This window comes from Stegostoma tigrinum, chromosome 14, assembly GCF_030684315.1.
Source record: "Stegostoma tigrinum isolate sSteTig4 chromosome 14, sSteTig4.hap1, whole genome shotgun sequence".
NCBI classification, from domain to species: Eukaryota; Metazoa; Chordata; class Chondrichthyes; order Orectolobiformes; family Stegostomatidae; genus Stegostoma; species Stegostoma tigrinum.
In genome coordinates this window covers 46162263-46175422 of record NC_081367.1, presented here as the reverse complement: position 1 = coordinate 46175422, position 13160 = coordinate 46162263, and the positions used below count along the sequence as shown (strand labels likewise).

Below are 13160 nucleotides of genomic sequence, written 5' to 3'. Positions count from 1 at the left end.
CTGTTCATGATTTGGAACACTTCTATTTAAAGCGCTTCCAGCTGTTTTTGCTTTTTGGTGGAAAACTCCAGCCTGTCTGGAACTGAAGCCCTTCACTCCTTGAGCAATTCTCATGGATATTTCCAGCATCCTAAAGAGATGCGCCCAGAATTAGATGCAATAGGCCAGTTTATATGCTGTCTGCTGTCCAGATGGGTGATTAACCCCTACACTCATCAGCAAGTGAGCCATGAAGCATAAAACAATCAAAAATTAAGTGTTTTGTCTTGAGGGGAGGAAGGATTTATAGGCCAAGAATGGGGTGGCTTCCGGTGTCACACCCCTACACTCAAAATTGGGCAAAAGGTGGCCCCCAACAACCCAGCAGTTGGCCAGCCTGTCTTACCCATCAGGAAGACAATCACTTTACTCTGCAGTTGGGAAGGCATGTAACCAGGCTGGTGGTCATTCGTGGCCTTTAATTGACTACTTATCAATTTTACTTTGTTGTGGGTCAGGAAGATCACACATGAACTTTCATACCCAGAATCTAAATACTGGAATGGTGGAGAGGAGATAGTTATCTCAACAGTGCCAACCTGCCTGAATATTTGCCCCTGTCACCACTTTTAGGAAACAGAGATTTCCAAACAACATTCCAGTTGAGGTCAAACAGAGTTTCATAAAATATTGTCATAACCTCTTTGCTCTTGCACTCAATTCCTCTATTTATAAAGTTCAGCAATCACATAACTTTTGAACAACTTCTCAACTTGAACTGGCACCTTCAACAATTTGTGCATGTACACTCCAAGGTCCCCCTATTTCTGTGCACACTTGAGAATTGTGCTCTTTATTTTGTTTTGCCTCTCTTCATTCTCCCTATCAAAGTGCATTACTTCACACTTCTCTGTATTAAACTTGATCTGCGGCATATCTGTCCAATCTTCCAGCCTGTCTATTTCCCTTGAATTTTATTATTATCTGTGTTATAGTAAGCAATACTTCTGGTTTTATGGCAGCTGCAAATTCAAAACCTGTGCACTCACAGTAAAGTCTTAGTCACTAATATAAGTCAAGAAATATAGTGATTTATGAGAAACCCACAATGTGCCTCCCTCAGTCTGAAAAGCAGCCTTTTGTGAATACTCTCTGTTTCCTGTCACTCAGCCAAATATCCATGCTGTCACTTCCCTTATTATTCCATGGGCTTTATATTTGCTGGCAAGTGCCTTTTTGAAATCCAGACACACCATATTATCACTTCTGTTACTCTATGAACAAACTCAATCAAGTTGGTTAATGCAATTTGCCCTCTAATAATGTGTTCGCTTTCCCTAATTAATCCACACTTCTCGAAGTAATTGTTAACTGTCCCATAATATCATCTCTAAAAGCTTTTCTATCTCTTATGTTAAACTAACAGTCTGTAGAGGCTGAACTAATCCTTTAAACATTATTTAGAACAATGGAATAACATATGCAAATTTTCAATTTTCTGGCATCATTCCTGTATCTAAGGTTAACAGGAAGATAATGACTATCGAACCCACATATTTATCCCTTCACTCTGGATCTGTGGATGCATCTTCTCCATTTCTGGTGACTGGTCAGCTGTCACTGTCTTATTAGTACATTCTCTTTACTAATTCTTAGCCTATTGAGTGCCTCAAATATAAAAGCAAACTATTGTGAAGCTAAATTTCTCAAATGAAAACAGAAAATGTTGGAATACTCAGCAGGTCCGATAACATCTGAGAAGGGAGAAATGGTTAATATTTAAATTTAATGATCTTTCATCAAACTTTTCTTTTTCTCTTTCTACAAAATGTTATCTAACCAGATTGAGTAGTTCTAGCATTTCCTGTTTCACTTCAATGTCTCACCGATCTTGCCTTCAACTTTGCCTTTGGTAGTGACATCTTGATTGCTAAAGACAAATGCAAAGTCATTTAATAACTCAGTTATACCCTTGATCCATGTGTCGATCGCTCTTATTGCTTTCCACAAGGCTCCACTTCTAATCGTACTTCATTTTGCCAATTAAAATGCTGATAAAATACTTCTGGGTTCCCTTTTATATTAGCTGTCATCTCTTTTCATCCTCTTTGCCTCCGAGTTCTTTTATTGCATCCACTCTGAATTTTCTTTGCCTGATCCTAAAGTTATCAAGATAATATCTGTCATATAATGCAAGGGATATTGTGATGACACTGTACTGAAGAAGAGATATGGCCTCACTGTATAGCAGTGTGTGGAAGATCCACATCTATGTAAATACATATAATGTTTTGATTCTTCAAGTCTTGGGTTGCTACACTTGGTGATATCCGTCAGCTTCAAGGATATATAGTTTCTCAGCTTTCAGACTGATGACACGGAATTCTTTTTGTTGTCACAATGCCCAGTTAGACTTGGGAAGTCTTATACTGTTTTGGAAAAGATTAGCATGTTCAGCAATCAATTTGTTCATATTATACTTCATTTGCAGATGGAATTGATGCAATTTAGTAATGCACAATAGCTACAAAATATTTCTGTTTATTCACAAACTATACCACGTATGTATGTATTGGGGATGGTGTAGGTGTGACCATGAAGACAGTGTGGAGGCAAGTATTATTGCAGGACGTTGAGAACCAGGTGCCACTCACAGCTATGTGACATGCCCGGATTCTGATGCTGCCAGCTTTTTGGTTACCTTACCTTACCACAGTACAGGCCCACACACAAACCAACCTCATACATGCACAGCAACAAACCCTGCAGAGAAAGCAGAAATCCAGGACAAAATGCACCCTGGGAAGATATGATCTGGAATGAAAGGACGATTTATTAATCACCGTGTCTGTCCCATCAAAGTGTACAAACGAGTCCTAAGTGGTGCCCTCTGTACCCTTGATCTCTGATAAACAAACACATGGGCTGTCCTTGGCCCCTACCCTGACTGCACTGCACTCATGCCCAATTTTTCACTATGTGCAGATCCATCATTCAGTCTGTCCTTTAAGGCCTGTGCAGTCATGATCTCAGCTGGTGACTACAAATGTAAAATTAAGTCTCAAGTCTCATTACTCTCTTCTTGGTGCTTCTCTACAGCCTATAGTTTGCACTATTTGAACATATAAAATAGAAATGACCCAAGGGTACGATTGTAGTGTAAAGGGAAGTAAGAGATGCATGTTAGCTTGTCAGTCTAACCTTTATGGTAGGGAAATTATTGAAATCATTTCTGACAGACAGGATCCATTTCACATATTGTCAACTGTGCTGGCCATAGACTGAGCAATGGATGTCCCAGCAAATGACAAACGTTGTCATTTCAACGGGGAGTTGCAAATACAGACAGTTTATCTCCCTTTATTTACACATCGTCTTAAGAGTAATACTGGAAACCCTTAGACCCAACTCTCTCCATCTGCTGCTGTGCTATTCTTCACTACATCCCAGCTCAAGATTCACTTCTCACATAGCTACCGGCACCTGCTCCAAATGCAGCCCTCTTTATGAAGTGCAGACCTAACCTTAGACAGAGCTGACCATTCACAGTGTTGATCCCTTGGCGCTACCAGTCTATCAACAACTCAGATAGTGCTGGCTGGGTATCGAAATCATTCAAATCAGCAGAGAACATAATAGTGATAATTGTCTGCATTGAAGTGAACTTGTGCAGGCTAACCATGGACTATGATCCCCTTGTTGATTTTTAGATACTATCCAATTTAGGGTAACTAACCACACATTTTATTGCCCTTCTAATCCCTTTGTTTCCAATTGGTATTTTGATTTTTTTCCTTGATTCTTTTCAATGTTTTACGAACTTTTATTATTACTTGTAATTTTTCAATTCAACTATAGTACGAATAGTCCCCACAGTATGTTTTAACCCATATGATAATACTTGGATGTTTTCTATCTCAGTGAATTATACTTATTGAGGTGCATACATCAATATATATATATTGGCCCAGAGGTGATTCTGACCTTTGCACAGTGGTTGAAAATGGAAAACATGGCTATTGTGACGTGCATTACATGTGCATACTTACCCTTTGTGCTGAATGAATTGATGTCTGGTCACTCTCCACACCTTGTTCATATAATGTGGTTTTGCTAACTATCTTGAAAGGATGTGCTGTAGTCTGCTTTCTGATGTGATCAAGTAACTTTAAACAGCACTATCGTGCAAAATGATTTTGTTTCCCACATGCCCTCATGATATCTTTTCATGCAGATATGCTGTTTGACCCCTTTTATGTGAGTAATTTGCTCCACAGTTCTGGTATGTTGTTCTAGCTGCTGTTGTTTCTATTTTTTCTGTCACTTTACATTCTTTTGATTCCACATGTTGTAAGGTGTTTACAATTATGGCATCACTTGGAGCAACATTTGCATGCTGTGTTTGTTCAGTGAAATTCCGTCTGAAGTTCTGACATTTTAAAGGTTTGCCAACATTCAGTTAGTTACCATGGAGTTTAGCAAAATGCCTCAGTGATGCAGGTATGAGGATATGCAGCTTTAAATAACTTAAGCTTTATCTCCTTTCCTAGATCATTCTACATTTTGTTGTTAACATGAGTCATTCAAAATACATGTCAGTGTATAAGTAGAATATATATTTTATATTCAATACCTTCCTTTAGGTTAAACTATTCTTTGGGATTTCGAATAGCAACATCATAATCATTTAAATACCGTCCTTTCTACAAGTGTTTTCTTTAAAATGCCTTTGTACTATAACAGCACGTGGAAGTTCTTTTCCTATTGTTGTCTATTTTATCAGGCAGAAAGAAAAGTGGCCAACTGGTCTACCATCAAGTACAACAGCTTAGCATTGTTACAAGGAACAGCTACCTTTTCAGGTCCTCATCTTCCTTGACAATGTAATAATGTGTTACGACCAGCTGAGGAGGTGGAGTCAGCTCCTTTTCAAACCCCTCGTAGTTGATTGCAGCAAAATTTTTTAGCATGCAGTAATGAAAATTCAATTAAAAATGGAGATCAAAATGAAAGCGCCAATTACAAAGTTTTATTCTTGAATGAAAGAGAAATTTTATGAAAACACAAGAAAAATAATAAAAATGTAGCATCAAACCCACACACACAACTCAGGTATCAAGTTTAAAATGGTAACTGCTTGGTACAGACAGAGAGAATAAAGGCTACGCGGTTTAAAAATCTTTAGAGTCCTTGAGGTATTAAATTTTTAACCTGGTGACCACAGTTGAATGATTGTTGACCAGTATCCTCAGCAATGGCAATGCTTGTAGATACTCTTGCATTCTCGGTGAATAGTTGTTTCCCCTTGCAGGACTTACTTTCATGTGAAACTGATGAACGGCAGATTGATACCAGTTTATTGCACGGCTTGTCAGTAAAATTGAAAAGGGGCCTGAAACTGAAAATTATTCAGGCCTCCTGACTGTAAACACAAGTGAATATTCACCAAAATTACATATGCAACCTGCCCTGAAAATGCAGTATAACTAGTGTGTTGTTCAAACAATTGTTGTTGGTATAATCTGTACTAACTGATTCTGACAGATTCAACACTGAAATCTGAGGCTGATTCGGGAGGACTCACAAAGGATGGCGTAAATGCCAGGATTTGCAACTGATCTTGAGCAGATCTTCCTGGATCGTGCTCATTTAAGTTATTGAACTACATTCCAACTGTTATCACAATATCAATCACATTGGGTTGGGCAAGAGGAAGTGTCTGAAGCAATTTTGTGTAGTAATCTGGTCGACCAGGGTAGCTGATACAATCCAATAATTTTCAATATATTTTAAGATACAGCAATTTTCCTGAGGTCAATCAATCCCACTGTACACAGCAAGAGAACCATTCAATATTTAAAAGCCCCTTCATGACACCCAGCTTTCCTGAGGCAAGAATGACAGGAAAGCTATCTATTGCATTTTATGAAAGAAATATGTTTATGTTGTCTAATCATCAACAATATGCTGGAAACACTGATCATCAGGAAAACCATTTCATTCCCAGTGTCCACTAATATTTAGGCATTAAAAGGTGGTTTGAAAATTTGCTTTTGTGCTCCTGAGATGCTGCTTGGCCTGCTGTGTTCATCCAGCTTCACACTTTGTTATCTTGAAAATTTGAAAGGTTGCTTTGCTAGTGAACAGGCATTTGTATCTAATGTTCACCATTATCTACTAAATAAAAATCAAAAGAACCGTGGATATTGGGAAGCAGAAACAAAAACAGAAATTGCTGGAAAAGTTCAGCAGGTCTGGCAGCATCAGTGTAGTAATGTTCACAGAAACATAGGGATACACAGCCCAGAAACAGACACTCCAGTTCACCTCAGATAGATATCCTGTATGCATCTAGTCGCATTTGCCAGCATTTGGCCTAGACCCCTCTAGATCCTTCCTAATCATATACCCATCCAGATGCCTTTTAAATGTTGTATCTGTACCAGCCTCCACCACTTCCTCTGGCAGCTTATTCCATGCAATGCATCATCCTCTGCATGAAAAAGTTGCCCCTTAGACCCCTTTTATATTTTTCCCCTCTCACCTCAAACCTGTGCTGTCTCGTTTTGGACTTCCCACTCTGGGGAAAAGATATTGTCTATTTACCCTGTTCATGCCCCTCGTGATTTTATAAACCTCTTTAAACTCACCCCTCAGCCTTCAATGCTGCAGGGAAAATAGCCCCAGCCTCTCCCTTTAGCTCAAACCCTCCAACACTGGCAACACTCTCATAAATCTTTTCTGAACTCTTTCTAGTTTCACAGCATCCTACCTGTAGGAGAGAGAACAGAATTGCATGCAATGCTCCAAAAGTAGCCAAATCAATGTCCTGTTCAGCTACACATGACCCCTCAATTCTTATACGCAATGCCATTGACCAATAAAAGCAAGCATATCAGATGCCTTCTTCACTATCCTATCTTCCTTCACCAACACTGGGTCAAAATTCTGGAATTCCCTACCTAATAGCATTGTGGGTCAGCCCACAGCAGAAGGACAGAAGTGGTTCAAAAAGGCAGCTCACCACTATCTTCTCAAGGGCAACTAGGGATAGATAAGAAATGCTAGCCAACTAGCGATGTCCACATCCCACAAATGAATTAAGAAAAAAAACCCCTGCAGCTCCACTTTCAAGGTACTATGAATCTGCACTCCAAGATCTCATTGTTCAGCAACACTCCTCGGGACCTTACCATTTGCCTTTCCAAAATGCAGCATCTCACATTTATGTAAATTAAATTCCATCTGCCGTTCCTCGGCCCATTGACCCATCTGATCAAGATCCCGTTGAACTTTGAGGTGACCTTTTCGTGTCATCTGCACAGTTACTAACCATACCTCCTGTATTCACATCCAAATCATTATGTAAATGACAGAAAATAGTGGACCCAGTACAGATACATGTGGCACACCGCTGGTGACAGGCCTCCAGTCTAAAAAGCAACACTCCACCACCATCCTCTGTTTTTTACCTTTGAGCCAATTCTGTTTCCAAATGGCTAGTTCTCCTTTTATTCCGTGTGATCTAACCTTGCTAATCAGTCTACCATGAGGAACATTGTCGAATACCTTACTGAAGACCATATAGATCACATCCACTGCTCTGCCCTCATCAATCCTCTTCGTTACTCCTTCAAAAAAACTCAGTCCAATTAGTGAGACACAATTTCCATGCAGAAAGCCATGTTTACTATCTCTAATCAGTCCTTGCCTTTCCAATCCTGTCCTTCAGGATTCCCTCCAACAACTTGCCCATCACTGATGTCAGGCTAACTGGTCTATGGTTCCCCAGCTTTACCTTACCACCTTTCTTAAATAGTGGCACAGTATTAACCAATCTGCAGTCTTCCAGGACCTCACTTGTGACTGTCAATGATACAAACATCTCAGCAAGGGGCCCAGCAATTGTTCCCTCACTTCCCATAGAGTTCCAGGAATTTATCCATCCTCACTCATTTCAAGATGTTCAGCACCTCCTCCTCTGTAATATGGGCATTTTCCAAGATGTCGCTATTTATTTCCACACGTTCTCTATCTTCCATATCCATGTTAACTCAGGTTTCTCTCCACGAATATTGCCAGACCTGCTGAGCTTTTCCAGCAATTTGAATTTTTAATCATCAATTCTAATTCTAGAAATTTTCTGCAAGAAAGTAATGGAGATTGTACCTATTCCTGGTCCTTATTTCCACATGCAAATGTGAATACTTGTTTCAGGCACATACCTTTAATACCCATATCACTGCCATAACTATTTGTTAGGTAGTACAACTCACAGGAAACAGAACACAGGAACATATGTAGACCATTTGGCTGTTTGGGTGTGCTCCAGAATTCAGTAAAGTAACAACTATCTTATTGTGGTCTCAGGTCCACTCTCCTGTCTGCCCACATAACCCTTGACTCCTTTGTCTAACAAAAATCTAACTTAGTCTTCAATAAGTTCAAGCATGCAGATTACAATGAGAATTTCTCAGAATAATAACTGAGAAGAAAATGAATATCTTTATCTCAAACTTAAAGGTGGTCTCTTGTTCTTAACTGTCTCCTAGTTCTTGTTTCCCCAACAAAAAGAAACATCCTCCCAATTATCTATTCTGTCAAAACCCCCTTAAGGTTTTTTTGTGCTTTAATATTACTTTTAATTCTCCAGAGCTCCGATGGATAAAGTTTCAATCTTTCCAAACTTTCTCCATAAGCTCTTCATCCAAAGAATTAATCAAGTAAACTTTTATATGAACTCCTTTTAATGCAATGTTTTTTTTTGCAGATAAGACGACCAAAACTATTTACAGTACTCTAGACATGTTCTCACCGAGGTTCTGTACTACTGCATTAAAAGTTCCCTACTAGGGTAAGGGAGACCAAAACTACAGGGCATAGGTTTAAGGTGAGAGGACAATGATTTAAAAAGGGCCTGAGGTGTAACTATTGCACACAGTGGGTGGTGCACGTATGGCGCAAGCTGCCAGAGGGAGTGATGGGAGCTGGTACAATTGCAACATTTAAAAGGCATCTGGATGGATATATGAATAAGAAGGGTTTAGAGGGAAATGGGCTAAATGATGGCAAATGGGACTAGATTAATTTCGGATATCTGGCCAGTATGGACAAGTTGGACCAAAGGCTCTGTTTCTATGCTGTACATGATATCTATGATTCTATTATATTTCATTTCCCTTGCAATTTACATCAGAATTCCATTCACCTCCCTAATCACTTGCTGCACCTACATACTTGTTAGTCATTTGGAAGGACAGAATTTAAGCATTACCGAGAAAGACCTGCAAATTATCAAGATCCTGTATGAACAGGTGAAGCTAGTTTAATCCTAAACCTATGCAGTCACAACATGAGTAGCAGTCATCATTAACAGGGTGCTCCAATTAAGGCAGATAGATATTCTGCCTATCACACAAATGAGTAATGTGGCGTGTGAATTTCAGTGTCAGTGTGATGCCAGTTTTGGAGGCCATATGTCCGGAATACTGACAGACTGTACCAAAAGGAATGTTTTCTTGGCTGTTCATGACAATCAAAGTACTGACAGAACCAGCCAGTCTGCATTTGCTTTAGATGTGATTCTACAATTGGAAAACATTTCACTGGATAATCTTGAATGTGTAAGTAATTACACTGTCAACCAATTTAGGATTATCAGTTGGCACACTTCTATGTATTGGAAGTTATGTATCATAATATATATGGCTTTGTTCCTTGCAGACAGAAAAGAATATTTATCTGAACTGCATCTGTTCTAACTCAGCGAAGTAGGTGACAGCTGTTTGCTGGTTCATTTCTCAAAGCAAAGCTTTGACCAATCAGAGCCAAGCTCCCTGATTTTAAATTTATAACTGACAAAGTGTGTTAGTGGAGACATTATCCATGTCAACACTTGTACGAACCAGAGTCCACTTGCTAACCAATCAACACCTTTCTCATTTGCAGCATAAATGTTGGTTTTCCCATTTGCACATTGGTTTTGCATTTGTATTCTCATGAAATGTTGTGAAGAGTACAAGACAAAAAAAAACTTTGATCAGACACCTTTTTGTAGCTATAAATATTAGTGATTAACGTACTAGGTCATACAAATCTCTCTGTGTCACTGAGTTCTGCGATCTCTCACCCTGTTTGAATGTATGCAGAGGATGTGGGAATTGCTGGCTGACCAAAATTTCTTGCCCATTGTTAATTGCCTTAAGAAGGTATTGATGCACTGCTTTCTTATACAGCTGCAATCCACTTGATGTAGATACACTTTCAATATTGTTAGCGAAAGAGTTTCAGGATTTGCCACTGTCACTGCATCAAATAACATAATACCAAGTCAGGATGATGTGTGGCTTGGTGGGGGACCTGTGGGTGTTATAGCAAGGTGTGGAGCTGGATGAACACAGCAGGCCAGGCAGGATCGGAGGACCAAGAAAGCTGACTAGCACTGGCTCCATCCCAGCCTCCTTGACCTGTCCGTCTTCTATCTACCTATCTGCTCCTCTATCCACCTTCCATCACCACCTCCCCCTCTCTCCATTTATTTCAGAATCCCCTTCCCCTCCTCCATTTCAGAAGAAAAGTCCAGACCCGAAAGGTCAGCTTTCCTGCTTCTCTGATGCTGCCTGGCCTGCTGTGATCCTACTCCTCCACACCTTGTTACCTCAGAATCCGGCATCAGCAGCTCCTACTATCGCTGACCTGTGGGTGTTAATGTTTTTCACATATGTGTTGCTTTGTCCATCTAGATAGCAGTGGTCATGGATTTGGAAGGTGCTGCCTAAGGCGCATTGGTGAATTTCCACAGTGCTTCTTGAAGATGGTATACACTGCTGCTGTTATGTCATAGTGGTGGAAAGAGTGATTTTTTGTCAATGTGATTCCAGTCAAGTGGGCTACTTCGTAGTGTCTGGTGTCAAGCTTCCCAAGCATTGTTGGAGTTACATTCATGCAGGTGAGTGGTGAATATTCTCTATCATTCCTGATTTGTGCTTTGTGGATGGTGGGCAGGCTTTGTTAACCAACTGCACAATTCATAACTCTGACCTGATATTGTAGCCACAGTATTTGTATGGCTAGTCCAATTCAATTGCTGGTCAATGTTGACCTTGCAGGATATTAATAGTGGAGAATCCAGCTATGATAATGCTTTTCAATGACAATTGATAATGGTTAGATTCTCTGTTGGAGATGGCTATTGTCTGGCCCTATGTGGCATGAATGTTATGTAAAATTGTCAATCCAACCCTGGATATTACCCAGTATTTGCTGCATTTGGACATGGATTGATTCTGGATCTGAGCAGTCAGAAATGGTGCTAAACGTTGTATAATCATCAATGAGCATCACCATTTCTGACCTTATGGTGGAAGGCAGGTTGTTGATCAAGCAGCTAACATGGTTGGATTTAGGACACTGTCCTGAGGAACTCCTGGAGTGATGTCTTGACATTAAGATGATTGACCTCCAACAGCTACAACAATCTTCTTTTGTCTTAGCTATGACTCCACTCAATGGAGAAGTTTTTCTAATTTCTAATGACTTTAGTTTTGCTGGGGTTCCTTGACACCATATTCAGTCAAATGCAACACTGTTGGTAAGGATAGTGGTGAGCTGGGGAGAAGGAAAAATTGCTAATAGGGACCATTAGTAAATGAAAATGCATTGGCTGTGGTGAAAGCAGCCCATGTAATGACGAGATCTGGTGTGAGGAGTGGTGGAGGTCATGGGAGAAAATGTAGGGAAGCTACTACAAGCAATTATTTTGGATAGAATTAATAGTCACATTGGAAATGTAGGGTTGATTAAAAAGGAAATTATGTTTAACTAACTTGCTAGAATCTTTCAGAGGTAACAGAAAGGCTCAACAGTAACACTGTTAATGTGATATACTTGAACTTCAAGCTTGTATGTGAAACAGTGTCATACGACAGACCCATGAAGAAATTTATTGGTCGTGGAATAAAAGGGACAGTAACAATTGGACATAAAATTGGCTGAGTGATAAAATTAATAGAGTAGTAGTCTTTGGTTGTTTTTCAGGCTGGCAGAAGGTTTGTAATAGAATTCCTCAGGTGTTGGTCTTGGGACTATTGCATTTCCTGATGCATAGTAATGATCGAGAGCTTGGTGTGCAGTGGACAGTTTCAGAACTTGCAGGTGACATGAAACTTTGAAGAATGTAAGTTGTGAGGAGAACAGTGGAGAGCTCCAAAACGATAGAGACTGGTGGAGTGCGTTAATAGGTGATAAAAGGGGCTCAAAGCAGAGAAATATGAAGTAATGCATTTTAGCAAGAAAGCATTTAAAAATATATAACATCGGAGTGCAAGAGGAACCTGGATCCATAATGTGCATAGATCACAGAAGTTGGCAGGTAGGTTAAGAGGCTTATTAATAAAATGTAGTGTTCTCAGCTTTATTGATAATGACATTGAGTATAAGAGCATGGAAATGAGTTGAACTTGTTAGACCTCAGCTTCAGTTCCACGTACATTACAATAAGGACGTTGGCACATTGGACCAAGTGCAGACGCAATCTATAAGATGATTCCAGGAACGAAAAGATTTAGTTATGAGGATAGATGAAAAAGGTTGGCCTTAAAGAGAAGGAGACTAAAAGGAAATCTGACAGAGGCCTCAAAATCATGAGAGAGTACATAGTACATATCATGGAATAGAGTACATAGGGAGAAATTGTTCCCACTCGTAAAAGGATCAAGAGACCAGAGGGCACAAATATAGAGTGATTTGCAAAAGAAGCAAATGCGAGATTAGAAAAAACTTTTTCACTCACCTCGTAATTAGGGTCTAGAATGCACTGCCAAGATGAGTGATGGAGACCGGTTCAGTTGAGGCATTCGAGAAAGTATTGAATAATTATTTAGACAGAAATAATGTGCAAAGGTACATTGAAAAAGCAGAGGATCTGAAGACCGTGCGCAGATATTATGGGCTGAGCAGATGGTTCCTAAGCTGTAACAATTTTGTGATCATGTGAAGGTATTTATACAGATTAGAAATAGAGATGATCCGTCATTGATCTCCATGGCACTCTGTTAATTATGACTTGCCATCACAAAAATGGTGCACTTGTACCCTCTCTCTGATTCTTGTTAGCTAACCAATCTCTTTTATGCATGCATTGTCACCTAATGGACCATGTGCCTTTATCTTGTGTATCTTGT

The 13160-nt window shown here is 39.7% G+C and overlaps 1 long non-coding RNA gene across 1 annotated transcript in view; it reads right to left on the bottom strand.

Moving 5' to 3' along the window:
• The window catches only part of LOC132210509 (uncharacterized), a 37547-nt gene extending 24658 nt beyond the window's left edge, over window positions 1-12889 (bottom strand). The window contains exon 1 of the long non-coding RNA XR_009446636.1: window positions 12770-12889. This is a non-coding gene — a long non-coding RNA (uncharacterized LOC132210509). The remainder of the gene's footprint in view (window positions 1-12769) is intronic.
• Between the last annotated feature and the right edge of the window lie 271 nt (window positions 12890-13160).